This window comes from Galeopterus variegatus, unplaced genomic scaffold (assembly GCF_000696425.1).
Source record: "Galeopterus variegatus unplaced genomic scaffold, G_variegatus-3.0.2 Scaffold57, whole genome shotgun sequence".
In the NCBI taxonomy this organism is placed as follows: Eukaryota; Metazoa; Chordata; class Mammalia; order Dermoptera; family Cynocephalidae; genus Galeopterus; species Galeopterus variegatus.
In genome coordinates, this window is record NW_007726168.1 from 697,872 (window position 1) to 721,453 (window position 23,582).

The window sequence follows — 23,582 nt, forward strand, 5'->3', positions numbered from 1 at the left end:
TAAAAAAAAAAAAAAAAAAAAAAAACAACGCAACATCAAAACTAGATCCGTTGTTGTCTCATAGAAACGAAGTTTTTCTTTGTTTGGTTTCAAATGGTCTAGAAAACATTTTAATAACTCCGGAGATGAGCTGTGCCCATCCACATGTGTCTCCTGCCTGTCTCGGTGCCGCACGAGGCTCGTTAGGATGGCGGAGCCTTGCTTCCCAGTTTCTTCCTCCGTCAACTGGCATCTTCCCACACTTGGGGCTTTGGTTACAACATGCAACCCTCTAACATAAATCGGGTGCTTCTGCCAAACACCCTTCTAGCAACTTGATAGAACATTTGCAAACGGAAGCCTTACCGGTTAAGAATTATTTTTCTAAAAAATAATTCAGACGTTAGTGTCATATGATATTTCCTTTCATAAAGCAGTTTTATTGGAGTAGGTTTTGATGGCTGTTTAATAATGTAATATTTTTAGGAGAAAAACTAATGTGATGTTTCTCTTAGGCTAAAGTTTCAGGAAGTTAAGCTAAATTCGAAATTAAAGGACCCGAAAGGTAGTGTAGTATTTTATTCTTGACAAAGTCGCGGCGTCTTTAGCTTTTATGAGAAATGCATTTTTAACTGTTGTTTCTGTGTTTATACGTTTCTCCCACTGAGGTTTAGGCAAGTTTGTGTTATATCGTTTCCATCATTAAATTGTGAATCTTTAAAGCATAGATCATTATTTCTCTTTCTTTGTTATCCTCTCTTAGTTTCATGACCTAGCAATTATTTGTTCATTAAGTCAATAGTGACTGTTACCCATCATTTGGAATGTAAGTGATAAATACCGAGGATAAGTCTTATTTGTTTTATTTCAGATAACAGTTCCTCCGTGGTAGCCTTCTGTGGTCAAGGTCATTGGGGAACAGTTCAGAAATAAGTGAGAATCATACTTCCAATTTAAGGAAAACTTCTTCAGTTATTTGAGCTATAAATGGAGTGTTCTTTTCTGTAAGAACTGACTGAAGCAACTTGATTTTTGATTTTAGTTAAAGACATAAGAGGGATACTAGAGACACTAACGATATATGTCTGATGACCGACGTGACTATAAGTTAACAAAAGTTGCTTTAGAGACTTTTTCTCCCCCTCTCAAAAATGTGTGTGTTTGGTGAAGAATAGCGTTTCAGCTGTTGAAATGATGCTCTCAAGACCAGTGAAATGGTCTTAACCAGAGAAAGCGACTCTCAGAACAGTGTTGTCAAATCCAAATGAATTTTGTATGAAATTCACCTATTGCACCTATTTTAAAGATGGAACCATCATGCGTGGCAGATATAGAGACTGGACGTTTGAACTGTTCTTGGGAGTATGGAACCAAATAAGAAAATGGAGAACAAGGTATGGACATCTTAGGCTTTCTGTTTGTAAAACTTATTACCTGAATTCTCTAATCATATTTTGTTGCTTTAAACAAAAAAATTCTTATATTCCCTTTGTATAATGTTGTCACACCTCATTATCACTGTATTGCATATAAATCTGTCCATGTAAGTCATACCCAGAAACAGATTGTGGCTAAGCATTACCATTTCTCTCTCCAAAACACCGTCAGAGTCTGTGTAGGAAGTGTTCTATACGTGGATAAAAATGGGCAAGATCAGAAGGGCCAAGCATCGTTTTACAAAAATCAGAATAAAATTAACTTTCATGTTTTAGGAAATAACCAGTGAACTGTCTAATTCCAGCATTTTGAATTCTGAGCATGGCCACAGTGCTGTGTATAGTAGTAGTTGTCATTGCTGCTGGGTCTGGACTCTGTACGTTCTTTTTTCTGTGCAGTGTTGAGGTGTATGGCTAGAAAAAACAGACTTGGTCTTTAGAATAAATACTTCAAATTATATTTGTGACAGAATTAAAAGATAACACAATCTTTCTGTGAATGTTTGGAAGACCCTTCATATGATGATCACTTTAATGAGTACTTACCTTTTGACATACCTAATAATTAATCCTGGATTGTACCAAACCTCTTATCATACCCATCCACGAGGCAGAGCGGCAGCCCAGTGATGGGGTGTCTGACCCGTCCACGAGGCAGAGCGGCAGTCCAGTGATGGGGTGTCTGACCCGTCCACGAGGCAGAGCGGCAGTCCAGTGATGGGGTGTCTGACCCGTCCACGAGGCAGAGCGGCAGTCCAGTGATGGGGTGTCTGACCCGTCCACGAGTCAGAGTGGCAGCCCAGTGATGGGGTGTCTGACCCGTCCACGAGGCAGAGTGGCAGCCCAGTGATGGGGTGTCTGACCCGTCCACGAGGCAGAGCGGCAGCCCAGTGATGGGGTGTCAGCAGTTTCTGGTTCTCTAGCTCACGTTTGTCCACGTCATCTCCTGGCCTCATCCACTCCCTGCATCGTGTCCCAAACACAGGGCTTCTTTTCTTTCTCTCCTTCTTTCCTTTTCTAGATGGTACCTCTGACAACACTGCCCTAACTCTGATCATCAGACCTTTGGGATTTTGGAAGACTGGGAGTGGTAGGAGTGTTGTCGAGTTGCCCACAGTGCTCAGCACTGCACTGGTGATGGTAGGTGTTCAGATCCTCACTGAGCAAGCAAGTGAGCTCATGCAAATGAGGCTGACCACAACACCAGGACAAACAGCTATGAGACAAGGGACACAAGCAATGTGCACATGAAGAGAAACGAGGAAAACATGCAGACACTCGGATCTTAAAGACAAACGAAATTAGCAATATTAGCATTTGAAGCTTCTGCTAAAAAACTAGAGAGAAAAGGAAAACCCAATGTTGATGAGATTATTAACAACTAGTATCTGCAGAGGCTTTGCAGTTTACAGAGTTCTTTACATAATTTGATCATTATGTTAACCACATGGGGCATATTATTATCATCATCATTATTACCATATCTTCATTATTATTCTGCATTCTACAAATTATGGACTGAACTGAATTGTTTTAAAGATGCCCAGTTTCCATCTTCTTTTAGCCACTGGTCATTAAGAAAATTAATTAGCAGCATATATCATGAATCAGAAAGATAGGGCCAAGCCCGTGGCGCACTTGGGAGAGTGCGGTGCTAGGAGTGCAGCAGCGCTCCCGCCACGGGTTCGGATCCTATATAGGGATGACCTGTGCGCTCACAGTACTCACTGGCTGAGCGCGGTGCAGCCGGTCTCAAAAAGGACAAAAAAAAAAAAGATACATGTGCTGTTTGTCCCAGTAATAACTCTGCTGGGAACTAGTCCTAAGGAAAATCTGAAAGTAGAAGATGTTCTTTGCAGTGTTGTTTATAATAATGAAGAATTAGAAACAACCAAAACTATCCCAAAGTAGGAAAATGGCGGTATAAATTATCTACATGAAGTCAATAATATGTTACATAGCTAAAATTATTATGAAGATTATGTAATAATATGGGAAAATGTTTGGTAAGTCATATTAAAGAAGTATAATATAAAATGACACCATTTTGATGGCCCTAACTAAGAAAAACGTATGTGTATGTTCTATAGTTGATCTGTTAGACGAGATTTCGGTAGACTTAATTTATATTATTTATATGTCTGTATAAAACTTATTTGCAAAGTAAGTTTTAAGAAATTTATAACACAATAGGCTCCGCCCTTTTTTTGGCATCATAATTAGAATAGGGAAAAATCAGAATAAAATTAGCTATTTTCACATTTTAGGAGATAATCATAAACTGTCTAATTCCAGGATTTTAAATTCTGAACATGGTCACAGTGCTGTATTTAGTAGCAATTACATTTGGTATTGTGACTATTTCTGTACTCTGTGCATTCTTTTTTCTATGATAAACATAACATAGAAATATATAACCCCCCAAAAAATGTATAGTCATTTGAGAAACATGTTTGTACCTCAGTAGTAGAAGCGTTGAACCCTTTTACAAAACAAGCATCACAGGCAGCATAGTCCTGGGTGCTAATGTCTTTTAGAAAAGATACTGAATGTGCTTTTGCAAAAAATTCCTCTTAGCCTGAATTTCTGGTTGCCACAAGGAGGGCAGATTTCCAATGTAAATATTTACGATAGTGAGCCCTACTCACAGGCACTTAAATCATTTGTCTCTCACTTTTTATGGTAGTGTTGTGAATTACATTCTTTTTGGGTTTATAATTAGAGGATGGAACAGATGGCGAGGGCCTAGTTTGCAGTGATATGACCATTAGAATGGCCTTCATCGTCCGGTTGTGATTCCAGGGAACCTGTTTTTCTCATGCATGCTCAGTACAGAGTATGGGACAGCTGTGGGTTTGCAAGGTAGCCACACGCTCTGAGTTTTTGCAACATCTGAAGCTACATAGGAGTGAGACTGGACCTAAAATAGTCTCTGGATGTTTCTAAGGGTAAGGCTTCTGGAGGGGAAAGGTGAGGTCCTGTGAATCATATTTCTATAATTATGATTTTTTCTAAAGTTACACAATTCCACAATGGGAATAAACATCTGTTTTATACTCAGGTGTTCATAGAACGCTTTTTGGGTTTGTCCTCTTCTCTCAGTGAGAGTCAGGCATCACCTTTCACCAACAGTTGCTGTTCTTTTCAGGCTTATTTCACCAGTAAGTGCCAAGTATTGTTTTCCTAGTTAAACCGTTTGGTAAAATTAAGTCTTGTTTGTGAAGGTAGACCAAAATGGGAAGGTGCAGTGAACCAAATTTTGTATTTTAAAAGAAAAGGTTGTTGATGAATCTTTATTTGAATGCTATACATCATTTCAGGGTATAATTTTTTTCAATAATTAGGACAGACTATTTTTTAATGCAATAAGTCCATAGCTTAAAAGAGGAATTCTGTCTTTGATGTCATTTGGTGGATGAAAACACTCTCATTCAATAGAAAACCAGCATCTTTTTCATGCTTGTTTGAGACCAGTGCAGGCAGCATACTGATACTCATTCAGATATAAATGCCATATTCACTTTGAAATGCAAATTATTTAAAGAAAAATAGCATATGGTGGAGGTAAGTATCTTTTCAAATCAACTCTTACACTTTAGGGATATAAGTACAGCTGAAATTATTCTTTGGAAAGAATCTGGTGCTTTTGACACATGGAAGCTCGCACTAATCAAGGCGGCCCCGTAAGCACACACACACCCACATCAAGGAAGCGGCGCTACGCATACATGGATTAGCATGGTAATGCAGCCGCCCGCTGCTAGGCAGGGCGAGCACCAGCTGATCGTAGATGGGGTATTTGAGGAAACACTCTTTCTGAGTTCAGAATGGGCCAAGTAGTCAGCCATGTATTTCATGGTAATGCAAATAATATTTGGGGTAAAATACTGAGACAAATGCCAAAAAGGTCCTTTTGTGACCCCCTTCATATGGAAACCAGTACCCCGTACTGTTTAGGGCTGGGCCATTCTTTAGAACTTACTGCCTTTGAAACAGTTTTCTTGCCCACCCCAGTTCCTGGCCTGACTTCTGCATTCACAAGCCATTTAAATGACAGTATTAGCTTTGGGGGGTAGGTTTTATTGATGTAATGTGTGGAAAGTGAGAAATCCTAAGTTATAGCTAAGCATACAGGTGACCAGCACTCAGATCAAGAATCAGCAGATAGCCAGCCACACCTCCAAGAAGCCCCCGTGGGCACCTCCTGTCACCACACACACACACCAGGGTCATTGCCATGTGATTTCTCATTCCGCAGACTGGTTTTGCCTGTTGTTCTGGAACCATCCTAATGGCTGGTGCCCTTGCGTTCATCTTCTTTTGCTTCGCGTTCTGTGGTGTTTGTCCCTGTTGTGGCCCGTGTCAGTAGTTCACTGGTTCTTGCTGGTGTGTAATCTTCCATTGTATGGATATACCACAGTGTGCTTATGGTGGGTGCACATTTCGATTGTTTCCATTTGGAGGCTATTACGAGTAATGCTGCTGTGAACATTCCGTACATGCTTTTCAGAGGACATATTTATGTACATCTGTATGATAAAGGGATGTGAGAGAAGAGGAATCTCTAGGGAGAAAAAAATGAATTGCATTTTGAAATGTTTTAAGCTTTACATCTGGTGAGTCAACTAGAAGAGCAGCTTAGGTCATGCTGGGACAGTAGTTGGATAAGGTAGTATCCCGTCTTTCCATCTGTTCTTTAGATGAGTCTAATTCCAAAGCATAAAAGAAATCTGCAATGTTCATGAAATCTTTCTGGTACCTTCCGGCAGGGGTGATGTCCCTGCCCCTTGTCCTTTCTTACAGCTCTTACATTTTGTCCATTTGTGGTCTTGTCTGTTACCTTCTAGTAGACTAGTCTGTAGGTTTCCTAAGGGCAGGGTCTCTGTTTCCTTCATTGTGCCCAGCACAGTAGGAGCTCGACGCAGTGAGATGAGGAACTCTAGAAGGTCAGTGTTAAAACAGGTGGCAAGCACTGCGCAAGGTCCGACTTTGCCCTGTCTGCCAGCTAACAAGTTAGCCTGCTGCAGTCGGATGGTGAGACTCCCGTCAGGACAGATGAGTTTATGACTCACAGCAGTGGCAGTAGCCAGAGTATCAGCATGGTCATGCACTGGTTCCCCAAGCCCCAGTTCCTACAGTGTGACATGAGATGAGGGCTGGTGACAGCAGCACACACAGTGGCTTATGTTATAGGAGATGAACCTCGCATTTAGCCCCATGTTTAGGAAGCCCCAGTCTTTTATAATGCGATACAAGCAAGCCTGCCCAACCTTTGTCGTGGAAAATGACATTATGTTTCTTTTCCTAGACAGCAAACAAACTGCCCTCCTCTGGAGGAAGGTACATTCCCTGTCATTCAAGTCCACTTTATAGACATCCCTGGAAAGATAATACAGAACAAAAGTGTGCCCGTGTCTACACTGGAGACCCATGGACAGTTGGCTACCAACAGTAGAGTAGAGGGACATGCTGCGAGACTGGGGGAGGGGACGGGGGGCGGGGAGAATTGAAAGGACAGCCTTGTGCTCATTCTGGAGGAGGCTAGTGTCCCCTGGCCTTCAGTGAGCACAGCTTCCTTTTAAGACCTCTTGTCAGTTGACGCTGATGAGGTTGGTGAGTTAGAACCAGTTGTGAGACCTGTTCCGGGAGGACACTCTAATCATCGGGCTTTTAGACTCTCCTCTCTCTAGGGAAATACAGACGTGCCTGTATAGAAGGTAGCTTTCAGTTGTGGCGCTGAGTCACCCCACATCTAAAGGGCATTTCTTATTCTTATTTCATTTATTTCTTAGACACACAAATGAAATTCTCTGGCAGAACCGGTTTGTGTTTAGGTGGTCCCATGATAGGGAGGGTCAATCAGGGTGTGGCTTCTTGTAGGCCATGTGCACCCTCAGTGGGAGCGACCAGCTTGGGGCACACCACCCTGTAATCCTACTGGCATTGTCGGTCTGTAGCTCCCATCCTGCCAGCCATCTTGTACTTATAATTCTACTAGCTGGCTAGCAAGAGCTCAGGTCTCTTCATAAACATACCCTTCTGGCTGTCAGGTAAAGGTGTAAGAATTTGATTTAAGTAATTAGTGTAGCAGCACCAGAGCTAGATGTCTTCCTTGTGTGTTGATGGTCATGTGGGTTTTAGATGCCCTTTCAGCCTTCAGCCTCCACCCAGGCAGGGCTGCTTCGAGCTAAGCAAGGCCCAGCATTGTGGTTCCCGTGCAGTTGAGGCTGACCTTGATTGTGCTAGAATAACGTTTAGGCACATGTGCATCTTAGGTGGTCTTGATGTCAAGATCCTACCTCTCAAGCAATCAGATAAAGTCACAGCTTCTCTCACAAATGAGAGCTTCAGATCCTCAGCCTTAATTGATAACTTGTTGACTTGAAATTAATTACCATTCAATGAAAAATGTAGCTCTCAAGTACTTTGAGTATAAAGTGGTTTTATACATAGCATCTCTCTTTTATGCTTAAACGTACTTTAAAAAGTGTTGAAAACTCTCTGCGTGGTCACACATAGTGCAGGGTATTGCTAGATGCTTACAGATAAGAAACTGGAAGCAGGGATAGTGCTACTTGGCCAGTTAATTAATGACATTCATTCAGGAACAAAAATGAAATGACATATCAGACTTTGTTGTGGTATGTGTATGTAAAAATAAGCATTAAATATTATGACCAACTATAATTAGATTTGAAATGTGTACAGTTATTTAAGATATTCACTAAGCATTTGGGGGTTGTTTTTCTTCGATGGATTTACTGAAAGTAAGTAAAAATGCCTCAGAGTGTGACCACTGGCCTGGGATTGCTCACACTGGGGCGCGAGATGCTTCACAGTTTGTGTTTAGCCAGCACGGCTGCTCCCCTGGTCCTGGCTGAGTCTGTAGACCACTGGTTTAAAATATTTGTCTTCATGCATTTACATTTAAAGGCAAGTATCTGTGGATCCCTAAACTATATATTTAGGGCAGAAACAATATTTCTTACCCTTTGTAATTTTTTTTTTTTAGTTCAGCAAGTGTATTTCCTATCATCTCAGAAGACACTTCATAGTTAGTTGGTGTTTTCAGAAAAAATTCAACTGATATTAATATAGAGTGAATGAGTATATATAGAAAAGAGATTTACTCCCTTAAGAGAAAACCATAAATGTTTTATTTTGAAAATGAGAATCCTCCTACGCATATTTTTGGAAGGTTTATGTAACTCAAAGTAACCAAGTTCAGGGGCGAGGTGGGCAGGTCACTGCGTGCAGTGGGGCAGGTAGGTGGCAGGTGTCCCCCTGGTGATAGTGTTGTCCACTCACATCCTACAGACAGATCTGAGATAGAGTCAGCTCATTGTTTCCGGACACAAACACAGGCCCATGACTGCCAGATATTCTCATATTCTAAGTGATGCCAGAAAACATGGATTTTGGTAACATTTCCCAACTTAATTCTCCTTTGAAAAAAATAAAAAATGCATCTCTGAGCTCAGCCTAGACCCCAGGCCACAGTGTATGGATCTGGTTTAAAATTTTATGTTTATACCTGTGTGTCCATATATACACATTGGCCAAAATTCAGCCCTGTCGTTTCTGTTTAGTCCCACAGTTGGGAACTGAGTGTGGTTGGGATAAGGGGGCCATCACATGCTAAAGGGCTCTGAGAATCTGCTCTCTGAAGATCTTGCACACCCGTTTTGGATTCTTCCATCCAGACACCAGGAGCCCACAGTCTTGCAGGAGGTTCTTCAGTGATGCATTAGTGGCACCGTCCGCTTGTTTTCATCTGTGAGGACATTTTAAGCAATCTCCCCGTACCTCTTCCGGCAGTGCGATATTTGGCCCTGAGATGTAGAGCGTGCAGTGAGTTCTCCACGAGCTGTCTCCGTCTGAGCGTTTTGTGCATTCCCACCTTGAGTCGGGTTGAGTTGGCTGTCTTTCTGTGCTTGTCGATACTTCCAGAGTTTTGTTTCAAGTAGTCAGTGATAGATGCATTAAAATAACTTCCTCTGCCTTATAAAGGAGATGATTCTGGGACGTTTTAGACCGCTTGTCCTGGGGACACTCTCACGGGAGGATGAGTGAGGCAAGCGGTGCTGCAATGGACAGAGTGAATTTAGTTTTGTTTTTTCAGGTGTTTGGACTTTGTGTGCCTAATGCTGGTATAAAATGAGGTTTGTGGACAGATTCCACACTTGGTGCTGACTTGTCAGGGGTCTTGGGCATTGTAGTGAGGAAAGAATCATCTCCTTGACATTTTAACAACGTGGCCGGTGTCTCTGAGGGCAGGAGGGGCTCAGGTGCCTGGCACAGAAGTCAGGGTCACAGCAGAGGAAGTGTCTCACCTCTGCTTGCATGTACCTTTTCGTTGTTCTTTTCCACTGTTCTTTTCCACCTTTCCCTTTTCCTTCCACCTGCCGTAAAAATGTTAGCAGTGTCTTGAAGCCTCTGTGTACTTGGACGAGTTCATGTGATAAAAGCAGTAGGGGCCAAGGGAGCCCCGCTGCTCTTGGGAAGCGCCTCTTCCCCGAATGCAGCTCCAATTGGTGGGTTGGGGTCCCCGCAGGGAAGAGAAGCACAGGGGACAGTGGAGGACAGGCACTGGGGCTGGCGGAAATGGTGCCAGGACTACCCATGGGCCCTACAGCGTAGGGTCACCTGAGCAAGCCTTACAGCAGAGAGGCCCATGGCCAGCCCGAGACAGCTGCTCAGGAAGAGAGCCCGGGAACAAACACCAGATCTCACCCATCTCCCTCCTTTAAATTCCTGCATGCTCCTCGTTGGTGAGCCCAGCTGGCAGCCAGATGGTGCTGGAGACAGTGGATGTAGCCGTATGGGCGCCCTCCCAGGAGGAGGGCAGGAGGAGAAGGGGCGCAACAGAACACGGTGGGCACAGGCTGCAGGAGGAGACTGGGCTGCGCCCCTGCCGGTGGGGGCATCTTATCTGTGCTGCCTGCTGTGGGTTCTCAATACCCTGTGGTAGTGGGATCTGGCCAGGGAGAACTGTTCCCAGGGGACAGCTACAGGTGGCCTCAGTGGTAACAGTGGAGAATACTGGAAGAGGCATGTGATGTTCCCCTTAGTGCCACCTCTCTGGCCCTGGGCTGATCCTCTGCCACATGCCTGGCCCACCTCCCTGACTGTAGTGAGGGTTGGTACAGGAGTAGGCTGGGTGCCCTACCGTCACACTGCCATTCAGGATGTGGGCACAGGGTGGTGCTGCGCATTTCCAGGGTTGTAGGGCATGCCCAAGCCCTAAAATCAAGCTCTCAGGACATCAGAGATGGGGAGGAACGGAAAAACTGGCTCAAAACCCTACAACTAGACAGAGGAGCCAAGACCCAAGGCTTCCAACCCGCACTCCTGTGCTCTTCCCCTAGGAGCACCTTTGATAACAATGGTCTATGGTGGTGGAGAGCTTTAGTACCAGTGTTTGTTTCCTTTTGTAGTTATTGTCTGGGTTTGAGTGTTTCTCTAATTAATCTGAGCTCTTTGTCAGGTCCACTGAAACTTTAATGTGCACACGGATCACCTGGGGATCTCATTAAGATGCAGGTGTGAGGGTGGGGCCTGGGATTCTGCATTTCCAACATGCTCCCAGGCAGTGCTGCTGCTGTTGGTCCAAGGACCGCACTTTGAGTAGGAAGATGTGGCCTTCCAATCCTTCCCTTGCTAAGGTGTCACTTTGGGCTTTTTTCTGGAATCAGGTAGACCTACGTATGAATAATTTCCCTTATGTACGATACTCAAAATGTACCCAGTTCAGACAATAGCATAAAATAGTTATTTTTTTTTAAAGGTAGAAATATGTTTTTAAAAACTAATCCCTAGTCTTCACCAATCACGTATTTGTTGTGTTGGTCACATACTGTGCTTCAGTAAATGATTTTGTAACTTTACAGTGCTGCACAGGATTGCAGAGAGGTTGCTTGTTTGTAGTGGAGCCCTGGCTCCCACCTCTGGCTGTTCATCCAAATCACCAGCGTACTTTTGAAAATGCATATTCTCCCCAGCCCCTGCCTCTGCTCTTTTGAATCAAAATCCATATTTTTTGAAGCCTCTACTTTTAAAAAGCTCCACAGGAAATTCTGGTAATTGGCCAGATTTAGGAACTACTAATATGGGCTGTGTATTTAAAATCTTATACTGTGAAAACCTTCTATTGAAACAGTTTAGAATTTAATTGGTTCTTCACTAAGACAATCAGAAGAAGGTTACAAAAGAAAACCTAATACCTCTGAAGATCTGCTTATAGATCTAACAAACTAATTCACAAGCAGCAAGGTATGATTGGCTGAGCTTTAGAGAAAGGCACTTAATTATGATTTTGAGTCTAAAATTGGAGTGACCAGATAATAATTCATTTTGATGTTGAGCAACTGATTCAAATCATTAAGTATACAATGGAATCATTTTTTCATCACAGTCCATGTGCTGTGAAGTCGCTAAGGTTATTTTTCCTCTGCTTAGTCTTTTCAAGGTTAAGGGTAAACTTACCTGGTTTAAGAGTCTGCGTTCCCTCCGTGTTGTGTCTAGGGCTTTGATTTGTGTTGATCATAAAGTAAAGCTTCACCATGAAAATAATCCTCTGGCATCAGACAGTTGACTCCCGATCGGTGATCATTTTCAGTTCCATTGACATGTTGACACAGCGGGGCTCCCGTAGCGCCCGTCTCGCTGGCCTCCCCAACAGCAGTGCTTTTGCAGGACTTCCTGGGTCTTTTGTCTTGACCTGCACTGGACTTGGAGGTTGTGGTTGGGGTGCAGGTTTTTGCTCGGGATTGTCTTGTGTGCCCTCATCTGAAGCACGGGTTTCTTCACATTGCGTTCCAAGCACCATCAAGATTTGCGTCACCTTTTTATTCCTCTTGAGTATTTTCTGTGTGGTGCTTTCATCTGCCATGTAGGCAGGACGAGGGCAGCTCTCGGTGGTAAGGTACGTTGTGGGCCAGCGTGTAGGCCCCGTAGACTAGCGTGCGCTGGCTTCTGTGGTCTGCAGTCGCCGTGGTGTTCACCTGACTTGTTTATTCCTAGGGAATGTCACTAGTGCATCTGGGTCTCAGATGGCAAGCGGCGTCAGCCTGGTCTCCTTCAACAGCCGGCCCGATGGCATGCACCAGCGCTCCTACTCAGTCTCCAGTGCCGACCAGTGGAGTGAGGCTACAGTCATTGCAAACTCGGCCATCAGCAGTGGTAAGAGGGGGCACAGCCCCATGGACCCGTGGCCACCTCAGGGTCCTCCGTTGTAAGCCAGGGGCTGAACGTGACGCCCGAGCTCCCATGCTCCACTTGGAGCACGGTGCCCATGGGGCTGCTGCGGTGGCGGTGCACATCTAGCCTTTCATCTGTGGGACGTTTGTCTTTGCTAGGCTGTCTCACCCATGTGATCTCATCTGTTCCTCTTCAGTGCAGGGAGCAGACATTCGTCCCCATTTGACAGATTTGGAAACTGGGGCTGCAGACAGGGCAGGTGGCTTACCCAGAGTCATGACAGGGAAGTGGCAGAGCTGAGAAATAATGTCAGATTTTATGTCCCAATCATACTGACCTACATAGTGTGGCCTACACTTCCACCATCAGTGCACATTTTATATCATTAGGATTAATTCTTTCTCCTCGTCAGTTTTCCAGGATTCCTGGTGTAACCTCTAAACTCGGGAGAATGCCTCCATAGTCCCTCAGTCCTAGATTTCCTTCAGCTTTCTTTTTTTTTTTTTTTTTTTGGCAAGTGTGGCAGCTTCTTGGGGACAAGTGTGCATGTTGGAAACCATCTTGCCGTGCGTGTGAGACATGAATCAGCACAGAGAGCACATGGGCTGGCTGCAGCATGCTTTGCCTGTAGCGTTTTGTCTATGGCCTGTTCACCGGTATTTAAAGGAATTCCCACTGTTGTATGCAATCTATCAGGCAGGGTTTTAAAGTAATTTTAGCATAATTTGTTCTAATTAAAAGATTCCACATCAGGTCTTCCCTGTAGACCCGCCAGCTGCTGCAGCAGGACGTTTGCTTTGGGTAAACATCGTCCTCTATCTAGTTCCTCACGCTCCTCCAGCAGATGCTGCCAGGCAAAGGCCTTAAAGGAGCACAGCTCCAAACCAAGTGAGCAGAAGTGGAGTCAGTAAAAGCTGCTCCAGAGAATGACACAGTGGTGCGGCTCTGGAAATGCCTGTGAGTTGGAGCCCTGGGCCCAGTACGTCCCATTTCCAGCCCCAGGGTCCTCCCCACAAAGCCACTGCTTTGATAGATGACACCCGTCTGCCTTCAGCCCCCTCCAGGCTCTTCCAAGCTCTCTGCCTTTCATCTGCAATCATGGTGGTACCTTGAGAACCTCACGGAAGGGGATTTGAAGTCATCATGAGCTACTCACCTGCAGGTTATTCCCTTCCCAACTGCTGCGTGCCGCGGAAGACATGGTGGTGAGCCTTTTCATCAGACCCATGTGCTTCAGCCACAGCCCCCCACCCGCCGACCAGGCAGCCTAGAGCAAGCAGGCTCCCCTCGCCAGCCTCTGTTTCTTACCTGTTTGATGGGCATGCTCTTCTCTCCCTTATGTAACCATTAGGCATGCGGCACACACAATGCATAGCTTCCGTTACTGAAAATCTATTTATTACCACGGCTACTTTTTTAGAAGGAGCAAGTTAAGGAGCAAAGGGCTTAAAGGTGCTCAGCTCCATACTTATTTCATTATCAAATACTATAAAATATTGATTATCAATTACTCTTACTATCAATAAGGTGGAATTCTGTCACCGCCATCCCGTGAAGGTATACACCCACAGAGCCACATGTGAGGGCACAGGGAGATCCAGCCTGGGCCTCCCCAGAGCCTGGCGTGTGTGTGGCGTGGACAAGTGTGCCTGGCCAAGCAGCTTCTACTTTACAAAACTTTCCTCCTTTGAGTGAGACACAGTCTGGTTAGAATGACAGCTTTTGGGTTCCATTCCTTTTATGCTACAGGAGTTATATTTGTGAAGAAGGGGGGATTCAAAGAATAAGTTCCTGAAAGAGACCATCACCCCAAATCTATGCTTCCCCTGCACTCAGAATATTTTTATAAAAAAGGCATTTAGACAGCATATCAATCGATCTGAAAAACATTCTATACAGTTTTTCCTTTTGCACAATTATCTCTTTGATAAAGACTCATAAGATAACTTTCCCTCTACTAAATAACTCTGTGTTTCATTATACATGTATGCACAGTAAGCATTTCCACACTGCCAAATCATCAGACTCCATTATTTCCAGACTTTTGGTTTGGTCGGAAGTCTCTTTTCATGGAAGTTGACACAGACCTATACGGTATCTATAATAGACTGAAGTCACCTACATTTGAATGCTGTTTTTAAATCCACAAAGCGATTTCTTATATATTAACACACTTAGGCATCCAGTAAAGACCAGTGTGCTGCCTGACCTCATACAGTGTGATCACAAGAGATAAGAAGCACAGGTGTGGGCTGGTGGGTTGGCTGCTGAGGGATGTGGGTGCAGAGCTGAGGGACGCAGGTGCAGAGCTGCAGGGAAAGCCAGGGCTGACTCTGTGCAGGTAGTTTAAGGATTGATAGAGTTAATCAGGGAATACTTCCCAAGGAGAATTGGACTTGAGAACTGCTTAAAGAACCAGATGGATTTTTTGTGCAAAACAGCAGGAGGAAGTTATTATAAGCATTGGGGCAATTTGGACAAAGACTCAGAGGAAGAAAAGGGAAAATGGAACAGCCAAGGAGCCGCAGTGAAGTGAGAGGTGTTGGGTGCAGCAAGATAAGGAGAGATGAAAAGAGGAGAGCTGAGGATTGATGGACCAGAATTGCCAGGTTCATTAGCATCTTATTTTAAGACTTGGAGCAGACGTTTTAAAGAGCAAAGATCCAGAAAGACAACAGAACAGTACACAGAAATAGGTTTCTCGCAGTTTTACAGGGATTTTCCTCAATGCCTGTATTTTCTAAGGATTGATAATGTCATACCTGAAATATTGTTGAAAGGGAAGCAATGATAATAAGGGCTAATATTTATTGAGAGCGTCCTGTGGGTTATCTCACTTGATCCTCACGGAGTAGACTGTTGTCAGCTTCGTTTTACCAATGGGTAGACCGGTACAGAAAGGTTAAATGTCACTTGTCTAAAGGCACATTCTGGGAAGGGCCAGGAGTCAAACTCAGGTGGCCTGATTCCAGGTCTCAGTTCTCCAGGTGTGCTTCTTGGACCACCACCAGCAGCATACCCTGGGAACTGCTTGGAAATGCAAGTTCTCAGGCCCCATTTGAGGTCCACTGAATTTAAAACTTAGGGCATAGAGCCGACCCCGTGGCTCACTCGGGAGAGTGCAGCGCTGGGAGTACAGCGGTGCTGGTAGCGCCGAGGCCGTGGGTTCGGATCCTATATAGGGATGGCTGGTGCACTCACTGGCTGAGCACGGTGCGGGCGACACCAAGCCAAGGGTTACAATCCCCTTACCAGTCACAAAAAAAATAAAACTTAGGCCATAGGACCCAGCAGTCTGCATTAGCAAACCCCCATGGGATTATGCTATGTGCTGTGGTTTGATAACCGCTGCTCTAAGTCATTGCTTCTCAAAGTGTGGTCCACGGACCAAGTGGCCTCTGATGGCTCTTGGTAGTTGGCTAGAAGTGCAGAGCCCCAGGCTACCAGACATGTCCCTGGCTGTGTGCGGTGAGCGTACTGTCCCAGCTTCCCTCTGGTGAGCACCGTCCCTGCCTTTAGTGCCTTGACTCATCAAGTGGCCAGACCCCAGCCGTTTTTTCGTGAGCACCAGAGTCCAGGATCTGACAGCTAACTTCAAGAAAATGTACTTATAAATGGATTTCAGGACCTCAGCATTGGCATAAACATTCCCTGCAGTGCTTGGAAAATAATCACAGAAGAAACAAACATGATTAAGGACATTCTGTGATGTGTTTCTTTCTAAGTTGCAGTTGATACAACCCTCCCACCCTCCGCCCTTTTAAATTATGTTATCTCCCTCCCCTCTCCCTCCAGTGTCTGGTTTGGATTTCAGAGTCATAAAAAACTTACTGTGTGCTAGCAGCAGGAATGGGGAGAAGCTGGCAGCTTTTGAATATAAATGCCCATGGGTTGGCGAATGTGCCTTCCCACTGTCGCATACTTTTATTGTGAAACATACGAACAACAACATTAGGATTCAATTTTTCTCTGCCCCCTTGTTCACCCTAAATTAAGACTTTGGCTCCAGAGAACTTTTCAGAGTCTTCCCCTCTAGACACATAGTACCCCCGGGGTTTCTGCCTTTTAAGCAGCTGTGAGCAGCTCCTAATTAGTTAGATTGCTTTGTAGTGGGCAAAACTACAAAGCAGGAGGTGCTGGTTAAATTAAGGGGAGAAGGAAGGAATACTCCATTCTGGGAAATGGAATGCCCCACTGCTTTATGACTATCACTGTCGTAAGGTTTTACATTTAAGTACCTGAGGTTTAAAATTAAATGTCTAATATAATTTGGCGTTGCTAACATGAGACTTGCATCTGCCCTTAGAGAAAATCCAGATAGCTCAGTGCAGGGTTTCAAATTGCTGTCTGCTGGCTTGTGAGCAACACAGAGGATTGGATCCCTCTTCGACTAAGTACCACATGCTGCTCAGCGTAATTTTTTAAATGCAGAAACATATTCATCTTGAGCTTCTGCATTGAAAAAGGCTGTTCCAGAGTACATGAAAAATTAATTTTTTTACATTTTTTCTCACTCCCCTAAGTGTTTGACAGAAGTAATTTTTGCAGCAAGAGAGAATAAAAACTGGTGGCTGTAAATTCCTGTCCTGGAACCTCTTGTGTAGATTCTTTATGGACCCAGAATTGATCTACATGTCAGATCCTGTTGTGGTTTCCACTGTTTATCACCGTAATGGCAGTAGTGAGCCCAGGAACACCAACTTATAATCCTGGGAGAAAGAAATTGGTGTTTGCAGTCAATGAAGGGGCAGCTTAGCTTTATTGATAGATTCAGAACAATTATCTCTGCAACAACTATTGGCTGAGGGTTTCTTGAATCTTATTGGAAGCCTATAATTTTTTCTTTGATTGATCATTTTCTCCAAAGGTAATTTTCTCTTGAAATGTTAGCCAAGAGTTAGCTTTACCATGGGTAGCAGGGGGCTCTGGGGGGTCATTTGTAGCATACTTGGTTGTCATATCTTGTTTCAAGGCAGGACGCGTGTTTAGATGCATCACGCCTGTGCTGAGGGCCAGCGCCGCCACCCGGAGCCCTGCATTTGTCTGCCTGTCTTCCTGAGTGTCTGGGCCAGCCTGGCTGGGCCTCCCACCAGCTCCTGCGAGTGCCAGCCTTGGCTGATGGCCTCAGCTCTTGCTGTTGCCGTGGCAGCCAATCTCCCTGTCCTCTTGACTGTCAGGTTGTTCTGATAGCTCCACCCCGTTCCCGATTGCTTCAATGCAACAGTTTATCTTCTGCCACACTGACTGGCCATTGCCATTAATACTGCATTTCTTCCAATGACTCTTGAGTGTTGCTCTTCAACCTCACTTCACCCTGCCCCCACTAGGCCACCGTGCAGCCTTGTCAGCATCAAGCACAGACACCATATTCACCTTTCACATTTCTACGTGGAAGATGTGCAGGGCATCTTTGTGTGCACGTGTGTGCTTGCGTGCATGCGTGTACTTTGGTCCCTGTTTCCTTCTAACCTTTTAATCATGTATCTTCCTACTAGAATCTGGTTATTAGACAGCTGATCCTGGATTGGAAGCATTTGAGTGTTTGCTAACTTAAATATTTTTTCCCATTATGAAAATTTTTTGCATGGCTATTTTAACAATGAGGGTTAGAAACGTGAGTTTCAGCTTTAGTTGCTGACTGTCCTGTACTTCCTTTTGTTTCTCCCTTCCCGTCGAGCCAGCCCACGAAAGGTCAGCAGCCCTGCATTTGCGACCACATTGTTTACAGTGAGCTTGTTGTAACTGGGTTCCAGGGATATCGACTGTCGGCTCATCAATTTTAATTTTTACAGTTTGAGCATTTTTTCACTCCGTGGATGTTATACTGACAATTTTAGCACATGACCAGCAGGTGGTGGTAGTGTGACACTACCAACCTCTGACCAGAGGCTTAATTTGTAGGATCTTAATGAGGTGGGACAAGGAGAATGTACATGTGTCTGCCGCCTTCGTTGGCATGAGCTTCACATCTAACGTTCATTCCTGGAAAGTCATTGTCCCTGTCTCATAAATAAGGTTCAAAAAGGCTGAGAAATTAAGACTACGTCTTTAATAATTAGCCAAAATTCAAACCCTGGACTTTCTGATTTCAAAGCTTATGGTCTTTCTCCTCTGCTATTTTTTAAGGATAAATGCTTGCTTAGTGTTAAAACATTGTATCAGAAAAATTTTGTGTTTTTATAGTGCTTCCTTTTTAAGGAAACACATTATAATATAGATATCCATTTTCTCTTCTCTCGCTGATCCTGAACTTTCCTTTATCAGTTCCTTCCAAATCTTGGCTGGCATTCAGAAACCGTTCCCTGGGGTTTGTCATCAACCTTCAGCTTTGCTCAGTGTGAAAGGGCCCCTGGGCTCTCATCTCTCAAAGCCGGGCACTCCCCGTCTCAGCCGCCGGGGGTCTGTCTCGCTCGCCAGGCTAGTCGGCCTAATTAAAAGGATGACCCAGGCTCCCGTCTACGCTCAGAGCCCGCTTTCCTTTCCCTGCATGTGGCCAAGGAGAAAGCAGAAGCTTCCTAGGGTAGTTGGCCACAGGGGGTAAAAGGTGCATTTTATCCCTCCCTATCAGAATGTTGTAACTTTGTGCTTTGTCTGCTTAGTTCCTTCCTGTCAGCTATTTCGAGCAGTAGCTGCTGACCAGGAGAAACAGAGGGACCGGCAGACGCTGCCCCGATTATCAGAACAGGGAGCAGTGGCTTTCATGCCTCAAGGCCAATCATCCTCATGGCAGTGCCAGGCAAAAATCTGGAAATCATTCGTTCTGTTTTGTTTTTAGGATGGGTTCTGCATGCTTTTTCAATGTTAATTTTGTTTGGGGTATTTTTTTTAATTGTACGTTTGTGTGCGATACAGTGTGCTTCACTGCATGCCTTTGTAATGATCCAACCAGAATAGTCGGCATATCCGTCACCTAAGCATTTATCATTTCTTTGCAGTTATAACACTCGAGATCCTCTTTCTGGCTATCTTGAAACGCACCTTTCGATATTATTAGCTGTTGTCACCCTGGAGCACCAGAACTCGTCCTTGCTAACTACCTGTAACTTAGTGCCCTTCACCACCCTCTCCCCCTCCTCCTTACCCCTCACCTTACCGTCTCTAATAGCCACTGTTCTACTCTCAGTTTCTGTGAGATCAACTGTTTTAGTTTCTACATTATGAGTGAGAACACGCAATATTTCTTTCTGTGCCTGGCTTATTTCTCCTAACATAATTTTCTTCAAGCTTGTCTATGTTGCTGCAAATGGCAGAATTTCACTGTTTTTTATGAATGGGTATTAGTCCATTGTGTATATATACCACATTTTCTTTATTTAGTCATCCGTCAATGGACATTTAGTTTGTTTCCAACTGTTGACTGTTGTGAATAGAGCTGCGATACACATGGAATATCCCTTCAACGTGATGATCTCCTTTCCTCTGGGTATATACCCAGTGGTGGGATTGCTGGATTATATGGTAGCTCTATCTGTAGCTCTTTGAGAAACCATCATACCGTTTTCCATAATGGCTGCACTAATTTACATTCCCCCAACAATGTGTAAGTCTTCCCCTTTCTCCACATCTTCACCAGAATTTGTTATTTTCTATCTTTTTGGTGATAGCCATTCTATCTGGGATGAGATGATATGTCATTGTGGTTTCGACTTGCATTTCTCTGATGATTAGTGATGTTGAGCATTTTTTCATACAGTTGTTGGCCATTCGTATGTCTTCTTTTGAGAAATGTCTGTTCACCTCCTTTGCCCATTTTTTAATCATATCGTTTTTTTTTTTTACTATTGAGTTGTTTTAGTTCCTTGCATATACTGGATATTAATCCCTTGTCAGATGTATAGTTTACGAATATTTTCTCCCCTTCTGCAGGTTGTCTCTTCCCTCTCTTGGTTATCTACTTTGCTGTGCAGAAGCTTTTTAGTGTGACATATTCCCATTTCTTTATTTTTGCTTTTGTTGTCTGTTCTTTTAAGGTCTTATTCATAAAATCTTTGCCCAGTCCTATGTTTTTTTTCTTCTAGAAGTTTTATAGTTTCAGGTCTGACATTTAAGTCCATTTTGAGTTGATTTTTATATGGTAAGAGATGAGGGTGCAGTTTCATTCTTCTGCGCATGGACCTCCAATTTCCCAGCACCATTTATTGAAGAGACTGTTCTTTCTCCAGTGTATGTTCTTGGCTCTTTGTTGAAAATCAGTTGGCTGTAGGTACACGGATTTATTTCTGGGTCCTCTGTTCTGTCCCATTGGTCCTTGTGTCTGTTCTTGTGCTGGTACCATGCTGTTTTGATTACTACAGACTCGTGTATTTTGAAGCCAGGGAGTGTGGTTCCTCCCACTTTGTTCTTTTTGCGCTGGATTGCTTTGGCTATTCAGGCTCTTTCATTGCTCCATTTAAATTTTGGGATTTTTTTTTTCCGTGAAGTATGTCATTGGTAATTAGATGGGGATTGCATTGAATCTGTAGATTGCTTTGGGTAGTACGGTCATTTTGACGATATTGATTCTTCCAATTCATGAACATGGAATATCTTTCCATTTCTTTATGAATTTTTTTAATCAGTGTTTTATGGTTTTCCTTGTAGAGATCTTTCACTTCCTTGGTTAAACTTATTTCTAGGTATTTTATTTTTGTTGTGGCTATTGTAAATGGGATTGCTTTCTTGATTTCTATTTCTTTTTCTGCTAGTTCTTTGTTGTATAGAAATGCTACTGATTTTTGTTTGTTTAGTGACTGGCCGGTATGGGGATCTGAACCAGTGATCTTGGTGTTACAAGGCTGTGCTCTAACCAACTGAGCTAACCAGACAGTCTTTGTTTTATGTGTGTTGACTTTGTATCCTGCCATGTTACTGAATTTATCAGGTCTAGGAGTTTTTTGGTAGAGTCTCTAGGTTTCTCTATATAAAATCATGTTATCTGCAAACAGGGACAGTTTGACTTCTTCCTTTCCAGTTTGGATGCACTTTATTTATTTCTCTTGCCTAATTGCTCTGGCTAAGACTTCAGTACTATGTTGAATAAAAGTGAAGAGAGTGGGCATCCTTGTCCTGTTCCAGTTCTTTGGGGGAAAGCTTTCAGCTTTTCTCCGTTCAATATGATGTTAGCTGTGGGTTTGTCATCTATAGCCTTAATTGTATTTGGATACTTTCCTTCTATACCTGATTTGTTGAGAGTTTTTATCATGAAGAAATATTGAATTTTATCAAATGCTTTTCCTTCATCTATTGAGATGACCGTGTGGTTTTTTGGTCTTCCATTTTGTTGATGTGATGTATCCCATTTATTGATTTGTGTATGTTGAGTCATCCTTGCATCCGTGGGATAAATCCCACTTGGTCATGGTGTATAATCTTTTTGATGTGCTGTGGAATTTGGTTTCCTAGTATTTTATTGAGGATTTTTACGTATGTGTTCATCTGGGGTATTCACCTGTAGTTTTCTTTTTTGTTGTTGTGTCCTTGCCTGGTTTTGGTATCAGGGAAATGCTGGCCTTGTAGTGTAAGTTTGGAAGCATTCCATCTACTTGAATTTTTTGAAATAGTTTGGTATTAGTTCTTCTTTAAATGTTTGGTAGAATTCAGCAGTAAAGCCATCTGGGCTTTTCTTTGTTGGGAGACTTTTTATTACTGATTTAATCTCATTACTTGTTATTGAGCCATTCAGGTTTTCTATTTCTTCTCAATTCAGTCTTGGCATGTTATAAGTGTCCAGGAATTTTTACATTTCCTCTATGTTTTAAAATTTATCAGTGTATGTTATTCATCATAGTCTCTAATGATCCTTTGTATTTCAGTGGTCTGAGATGTAATGTCCTCTTTTTCATTTCTGATTTTATTTATTCAGTCTTTTCTCTTTTTTTCTTGGTTAGTCTAGCTGATGGTTTGTCAATTTTGTTTAACTTCAAAAAACCAATTTTTCATTTGATTGATCTTTTCTATTTTTGATCTCAATTTTATTTATTTATGCTCTGATTTTAATTATTTCTTCTACTTATTTTGGGTTTGGCTTGTTCTTACTTTTCTAGTTCCTTGAGGTGTGATGTTATGACATTTATTTGAAATCTTTCTGTTTCTTTGATGTAGGTGTTTATTCGATAATCTTTCTTTTTAAAACGGCCTTAGCTGTATCCCGCATAGATTTTGGTATGTTGTGCTTCTGTTGTCATTTGTTTAAAGAAATGTTTTGAATTCGTTCTTCCTTTTTCTTTTTTGTTATTGTTGTTATTTCCTCCTTAATCTCTTCTTTGATGCACAGATTATTTAGGAGCATGTTGTTAAATTCCATGTATTTGTGTAGTTGTGAAAGTTCCTCTTGTTAATGATTTCTAGTTTTATTCTATTGAGGTCAGAAAAAATACTTGATATGATTTTGATTTTTTTTTTTTAACTTGTTGAGATTTGTTTTGTGGCCTAACATACAGTCAGTTCTGGAGAATGTTCCATGTGCCAGTGAAAAGAATGTGTATTCTGCAGCCGTTGGATGAAATGCTCTGTAAATATCCGTTAGGTCCATCTGGTCTGTGGTGTCATTTAAATCTGATATTTCCTTGTTGATTTTGTGTCTCAATGATCTATCCAGTGCTGACAGTGGAGATTACAGTCCCCAACTGGTATTGTGTTGGTGTCTGTCTCTCCCTTTAGATCTGATATTTGCTTTATATATCTGGGTGCTCCTGTGTTGGGTGCGTATGTATTCATAATTGTTATGTCCTCTTGCTGTATTCATCTCTTAATCATTATATAATGCCTTTCCTCATCTTTTAGTATGGATTTTGATCTAAAGTCTGTTTTATCTGATATGAGTACAGCTACTCCTGCTTGCTTTTGTATTCCATTTCCATGGAATATCTTTTCTCAGCTTTTCACTTTCAATCTATGTATGTCTTTATAAATAAGGTGTGTTTTGTGTAGGCAGCCTATAGATGGATCATTTTTTTTTTTTTTATCCATTAGAAATCATTTTAAACAGGT

At 42.9% G+C, this 23,582-nt stretch overlaps 1 protein-coding gene across 2 annotated transcripts in view; it reads left to right on the plus strand.

Moving 5' to 3' along the window:
* AGAP1 (ArfGAP with GTPase domain, ankyrin repeat and PH domain 1) overlaps positions 1-23,582 on the plus strand; it is a 430,252-nt gene that overhangs the window by 243,388 nt on the left and 163,282 nt on the right. The window lies entirely within an intron of this gene.